Source organism: Oncorhynchus nerka, linkage group LG18 (genome assembly GCF_034236695.1).
Source record: "Oncorhynchus nerka isolate Pitt River linkage group LG18, Oner_Uvic_2.0, whole genome shotgun sequence".
Lineage (NCBI taxonomy): Eukaryota > Metazoa > Chordata > Actinopteri > Salmoniformes > Salmonidae > Oncorhynchus > Oncorhynchus nerka.
In genome coordinates this window covers 25,761,323-25,768,042 of record NC_088413.1, presented here as the reverse complement: position 1 = coordinate 25,768,042, position 6,720 = coordinate 25,761,323, and the positions used below count along the sequence as shown (strand labels likewise).

The window sequence follows — 6,720 nt, the reverse complement described above, 5'->3', positions numbered from 1 at the left end:
CCCCTCCTCCGTCTCCCTGACCTATCCCCTCCTCTCTCCTCTCTCCCCTCGCCCTCCCCCCTCCCTCCGGTCTCTCCCCTGACCTATCCCCTCCTCTCTCCTCTGTCTCTCCCTCGCTCCTCCCTCCCCTCCCTCCGTCTCTCCCTGACCTATCCCCTCCTCTCCTCTGTCTCTCTCTCCTCCTCCCCCCCTCCCGGTCTCTCCCCTGACCTATCCCCCTCCTCCTCTCTCCTCCTGTCTCCCTCCTCCTCTGACCTATCCTCTCCCTGTCTCTCCCCCTCCCTCCTCCGGTCTCTCCCCTGACCTATCCCTCCTCTCTCCTCTGTCTCTCCCTCGCTTCCTCCCTCCCCCTCCCTCCGGTCTCTCCCCTGACCTATCCCCTCCTCTCTCCTCTGTCTCCCTCTCCCTCCCTCCCCCCCCCCCGGTCTCTCCCTGACCTATCCCCTCCTCTGACCTATCCCTCCTCTGACCTATCCCCTCCTCCTGACCTATCCCCTCCTCTCTCCTCTGTCTCTCCTCGCTCCCTCCCTCCCCTCCCTCCGGTCTCTCCCCTGACCTATCCCCTCCTCTCTCCTCTGTCTCCCTCCCCTCCTCCCTCCCTCCCCCTCCCTCCGGTCCTCCCCTGACCTATCCCCTCCTTTCTCCTCTGTCTCTCCCTCGCTCCTCCCTCCCCCTCCCTCCGGTCTCTCCCCTGACCTATCCCCTCCTCTCTCCTCTGTCTCTCCCCTCGCTCCCTCCCTCCCCCTCCCTCCGGTCTCTCCCCTGACCTATCCCCTCCTCCTCCTCTGTCTCTCCTCGCTCCCTCCTCCCCCTCCCTCCGGTCTCTCCCTGACCTATCCCCTCCTCCCTCCTCTCTCCCTCCTTTCCTCCCTCCCCCTCCTCCGGTCTCTCCCCCCTCCTGACCTCTTCCTCCCCTCTCCCCTGACCTATCCCTCCTCCTCTGACCTATCCCCTCCTCCTCCTCTGTCTCTCCCCTCGCTCCTCCCTCCCCTCCCCCGGTCTCTCCTCTGACCTATCCCCTCCTCTGACCTATCCCCTCCTCTGACCTATCCCCTCCCTCTGACCTATCCCTCTCTCTCCTCTGTCTCTCCCTCGCTCCCTCCCTCCCCCCCCTCCCCTCTGTCTCCCCTCCTCTGACTCTCTCTCCCCTCCCTCCCCCTCCCTCCGGTCTCCCTGTCCTCCTCTCTCCTCTGTCTCTCCCTCCCTCTCCTCCCTCCCCTCCCTCCGGTCTCTCCCTGACCTATCCCCTCCTCTCTCCTCTGTCTCTCCCTCCTCGCTCCTCCCTCCCCCTCTCCCTCCGGTCTCTCCCTGACCTATCCCTCCTCTCTCCTCTGTCTCTCCCTCGCTTCCTCCCTCCTCCCTCCCCCCTCCCTCCGGTCTCTCCCCTGACCTATCCCTCCTCTCTCCTCTGTCTCTCCCTCGCTCCCTCCCTCCCCCTCCCTCCGGTCTCTCCCCTGACCTATCCCCTCCTCTCTCCTCTGTCTCTCTTCCTCCCTCCCCTCCCTCCGGTCTCTCCCCTGACCTATCCCCCCCTCTCTCCTGTCTCCCTCCCTCGGTCTCTCCCCTGACCTATCCCTCCTCTGACCTATCCCTCCCTGACCTATCCTCTCTCCTCTGTCTCTCCCTCGCTCTCCTCCCCCCCCCTCCCTCTCTGGTCTGACCTATCCCCTCCCTGACCTATCCCCTCCTCTCTCCTCTGTCTCTCCCTCGCTCCCTCCCTCCCCCTCCCCCCGGTCTCTCCCTGACCTATCCCCTCCCTCTCCTCTGTCTCTCCTCGCTCCCCTCCCTCCCTCCCCCGGTCTCTCTGACCTATCCCCCCTCTGACCTCTCCCTCCCTGACCTATCCCCTCCCTGACCTCCTCTCCTCTCTCCTCTGTATCTCCCTCGCTCCCTCCTCCCCCCTCCCTCCGGTCTCTCCCCTGACCTATCTCTCTCTCCTCTGTCTCTCCTCGCTCCCTCCCTCCCCCTCCCTCCGGTCTCTCCCCTGACCTATCCCCTCCTCTCTCCTCTGTCTCTCCCTCGCTTCCTCCCTCCCCCTCCCTCCGGTCTCTCCCCTGACCTATCCCCTCCTCTCTCCTCTGTCTCTCCCTCGCTTCCTCCCCCCCTCCCTCCGGTCTCTCCCTGACCTATCCCTCCTCTCTCCTCTGTCTCTCCCTCGCTCCCTCCCTCCCCCTCCCTCCGGTCTCTCCCCTGACCTATCCCCTCCTCTCTCCTCTGTCTCTCCCTCACTCCCTCCCCCCTCCCTCCGGTCTCTCCCCTGACCTATCCCCTCCTCTCTCCTCTGTCTCTCCCTCCTCCCTCCCTCCCCCTCCCTCCGGTCTCTCCCCTGACCTATCCCCTCCTCTCTCCTCTGTCTCTCCCTCGCTCCCTCCTCCCTCCCTCCCTCCCTGATCTATCCCCTCCTCTCTCCTCTGTCTCTCCCTCCCTTCCTCCCTCCCTCCCTCCTCCCTCCGGTCTCTCCCCTGACCTATCCCCTCCTCTCTCCTCTGTCTCTCCCTCGCTTCCTCCCTCCCCCTCCCTCCGGTCTCTCCCCTGACCTATCCCCTCCTCTCTCCTCTGTCTCTCCTCGCTCCCTCCCTCCCCCTCCCTCCGGTCTCTCCCCTGACCTATCCCCTCCTCTCTCCTCTGTCTCTCCCTCGCTCCCTCCCTCCCCTCCCTCCGGTCTCTCCCCTGATCTATCCCCTCCTCTCTCTCTGTCTCTCCCTCGCTTCCTCCCTCCCTCCCCCTCCCTCCGGTCTCTCCCCTGATCTATCCCCTCCTCTCTCCTCTGTCTCTCCCTCGCTTCCTCCCTCCCTCCCCTCCCCTGACCTATCCCCCTCCTCTCTCCTCTGTCTCTCCCTCGCTTCCTCCCTCCCTCCCCCTCCCTCCGGTCTCTCCCCTGACCTATCCCCTCCTCTCTCCTCTGTCTCTCCCTCGCTTCCTCCCTCCCCCCTCCCTCCGGTCTCTCCCCTGACCTTTCCCAGGCAGTGTGTTTCTCCGCTCCAAGCGGGTGGTTCTCTCCAGTCAGCCTGCCAGGCTATAGGACAGCTGCTCTTGCTGCTGCTGTTGACATTGTTCTCAGAATCTCTGTCTGTACTGTAAACACAGCAACATAGATCTGTAGAGTAACTAGTGCAGTGCCTAGAGGTGCTCTGTGTGAGGCTGTCTGTTTACCTCCGTGTTCTCCTCTCCATCAATAGCACATCGACAAGACCGAGAGGCCGGACACACACTCAGAGGGACGGACGCAAGCTTTTTGTCTTCCTGGAGACGTCATTCGACACCAGGTAGGAGAAGTTTATTTCATGTGTGATTGTGACAGTGTGTTGGTGAATCTTGTGGCAGAATTTGAAGCCGACGTGAGGGGGGGCGTGTGTACATTTCTATGTGGAAGTGCGCGGACCTATCAGCAAGCAGATGTGCATTACTGTGCCAGTGTTTGTGTGATATTTCCTGCATTGGAAAACATTGAAAAAGTCCACTACACTGCTGCAACCATCATCCTTTGTATAAAGACGGTTGTACATTTCACATAGACTTGCAAGATAAGTCCATTTGTGCAGTAGTGGCTTCATTTGTTGCTGGTAAGATGCAAAATGAATTATCTTACATGTCCCTGGCTCTATCAAAATCCTGCCTCAACTCAGTCCCTGGTCATCTTCCCTGGTTTGGAGTGTTCCCAACAACAGTGTCAGTACTACTGCAGCTTCCATTCTGCCATGTCATTCCACTCTCCGATGTGCTCTAGTCATTTCCAGATTTTCAGTTTCTACATGTAATGAAAGTGTTCTGACCTGAACAGTGGTCAGGCCACCAGTGCAGTGTTCTGATGTTGTGGTGGGTTCTGGAACCCACATGTAGTGGTTTGTAATTCTCCCGTACCCTCCAACGGCAACCACAAGTGCAGAAGCAGGTTGTAAGAACGTCTCTGGATGCCTTTTGCCCCCTGGCCGGTACAGCGGTCACCCGAGGTCCTTTACCTCATAATCCCTTGCACCACTAACTCACTCAGGCTGACTCAATGATACAGTGGGACAGTGGCAATGGGGATTAAGCCGTGGGTTGTAAGAGTGCGCAAGATGCTAACCCACTCGGATGAGTGAGTTTTCCCCTCAGCATTTGGTAGCCAGTGCCATTAGCATCCGGGTTTATAGCTAGCAGGTTGTCTAAGTGTAGTCTGTCGACAGAGATGGACTGCTTCACTAGGATCAGATAAACCCGCACTCAGTGTTCCCCGGTAAGATGGATGAGAACATTTGCATGCTGGCGTTGTCTGTTTCTCCACCTCTTCTCCTCCTCCTTTCCAGTTTCCATCCGCTCTTTCTTTTTATCCCTGCCCGGGCTTCTTTATTTCTTAAAGAAGCGACGGCTGCCACATAAATGACGGGTTATTCAGGAGGGATATCATGGCGGTTAATGTATTATTCCCAGTTGACTGGTGTTTAATTAATTGCCCCTGCAGTGAATAGTACTTGAGCACATGGGGTAGAGAAAGACAAGTGGGCCCCTTCCAAATAAAACCCAGGTCCTCTGGTTAATCAACGGGCCTCGATAGCGAGCCAGTGGAAGACGCAGCGTTTGGTAAACCAGAGGTTTAATCATACTGACAGGAAGTACACGTGCTGCACAGTCTGGATGTTACCGTCTTTGTCGTGACGGATCCTTAATTGCGGGTGGCGCAATTTGCGGTGTGGTAGCTCGTTATCAAAGGGTGGGGAACGTTTGATTGGGACTGTGAGATTTAAAGGGAGACCGCTCTGACTGAAGAGATGCCCCATTGTCTTGTTATGTCGTTATTAATTATATGTCACATGTGGTAGGATACTGTTTTCCTGAGCGCTGGCTCAGGTGGTTGACATTCCTTGATGCCATGTTGTATCTCTCTCAGCCAGATGAAGTGGGTTATCCCATTTGGAAAACAACTGCAGAGATCCTGAAACACTCATGAGTCATGACGTGCTGTTGTTTTAAGGGCTACTTTACCATCTGTACACAACATGTTTTCCTGTAGTCTTATACATGAGATGGATTTCTTCCTACATAATCTATTATCTTTCTAAAGCCCAATGTTACATTATGTTAATGTTGTCGTAGCGCAACAGCAGTGCTTGCCGTGGTTGATTCATTACAGACAAAACAGATGTCTTATCGTCAAATCATTAAAGGCCCGGTGCAATCAACATTCTGTTCACCCTTCGTTGTGTATCATGTTGTACAACAGCTGATGAAACTAACACTGTAGAAGTGTGGAAAAAATGTGATCGGTGTTATTTTCTGATAGTTATTTCCTGGTTGAAAATATAATCTACACAGGACCTTCTAATCAGCAGGTTTGCATGGGCGAGAGTTTCGGCTTTCCATGGTGACATCACCATGAAGTAAATGAGTTATTAGACCAATAACAAAGAGAGTTCCAAACCTCTCTGCCAATAGTTTGTTTTCAGTCTCCCCCTCCCCACTCAGACCACTCCCAGACAGTCCTAGCTAAATCCTTTCTTGATAAATCGTTTTTTTTTGCCTAAAAGCTATTTTTGCCCATTTCAATGGAAATCTATTACAGTAAGGTGCTCACTTGTACCCTCAAATGATTTGATATTGATATAAAAATGGCTGCATTGGGAATTTTTAAGGAGGGAAAACTATTGAGTTTTCACATTCCCTCTTCCTCAAGTTTCTATTTAATACTTTAAGAAATCTTCAAGCTGTTACTGGCGGACTTCAATGGTTTCTGAGGCAAAGCATCTCTCGCTCTCTCTCTCTAACTCTCTCTAACTCTCTCTCTCTAACTCTCTCTCTTTAACTCTCTTTCTAACTCTCTCTCTAACTCTCTCTCTTTAACTCTCTCTCTCTAACTCTCTCTCTTTAACTCTCTCTCTCTAACTCTCTCTCTTTAACTCTCTCTCTCTAACTCTCTCTCTCTAACTCTCTCTCTTTAACTCTCTCTTTAACTCTCTCTCTCTCTAACTCTCTCTCTTTAACTCTCTCTCTCTCTTTAACTCTCTCTCTCTAACTCTCTCTCTCTTTAACTCTCTCTCTCTCTCTTTAACTCTCTCTCTCTCTCTTTAACTCTCTAACTCTCTCTCTTTAAATCTCTCTCTTTAAATCTCTCTTTAACTCTCTCTCTCTCTCTCCAACTCTCACTCTCTCTCTTTAACTCTCTCTCTCTAACTCTCTCTCTTTAACTCTCTCTCTTTAACTCTCTCTCTCTCTCTTTAACTCTCTCTCTCTAACTCTCTCTCTTTAACTCTCTCTCTCTTACTCTCTCTCTCTAACTCTCTCTCTCTCTAACTCTCTCTCTCTTTAACTCTCTCTCTCTTTAACGCTCTCTCTCTCTCTTTAACTCTCTAACTCTCTCTCTTTAAATCTCTCTCTTTAAATCTCTCTTTAACTCTCTCTCTCTCTCTCCAACTCTCACTCTCTCTAACTCCCAACCACTCGTCTACTTTCTCGTGTGCACTATCTTAGTCAGATGAAATGTGTTATCCCATTTGGACCCAATGGCAGAGACCGTGAACATGGCATGCTGTATTTTAATGGTGTGATCATTGTTGCCAAAGGCTACTGTGTGTACACTGTCTCTCATGCTGTTAGATAGCATTCTGTTGTTTTACATACAAATGTCTTTCTTTTTACATCCTTTAGTGTCTTTCTAAACTATGTTGCATTATGTACATTTTTATGGAGCGCAACAGCACTGCTTGTCATGGTTTATTCATTACAGATAAAACAGATGGCCTTATC

The 6,720-nt window shown here is 53.3% G+C and overlaps 1 protein-coding gene across 6 annotated transcripts in view; it reads left to right on the top strand.

The window, feature by feature from the left end:
* Positions 1 to 3,178: 3,178 nt before the first annotated feature.
* LOC115145578 (type II inositol 3,4-bisphosphate 4-phosphatase-like) overlaps positions 3,179 to 6,720 on the top strand; it is a 406,180-nt gene continuing 402,638 nt past the window's right edge. For 5 of the 6 annotated variants that reach the window (XM_065003896.1, XM_065003895.1, XM_065003893.1 and 2 more), the window contains exon 1: positions 3,179 to 3,266. The gene's annotated coding sequence lies outside the window, so the exon portion shown is untranslated. The remainder of the gene's footprint in view (positions 3,267 to 6,720) is intronic. The other variant, XM_065003894.1, reaches the window with a different exon arrangement.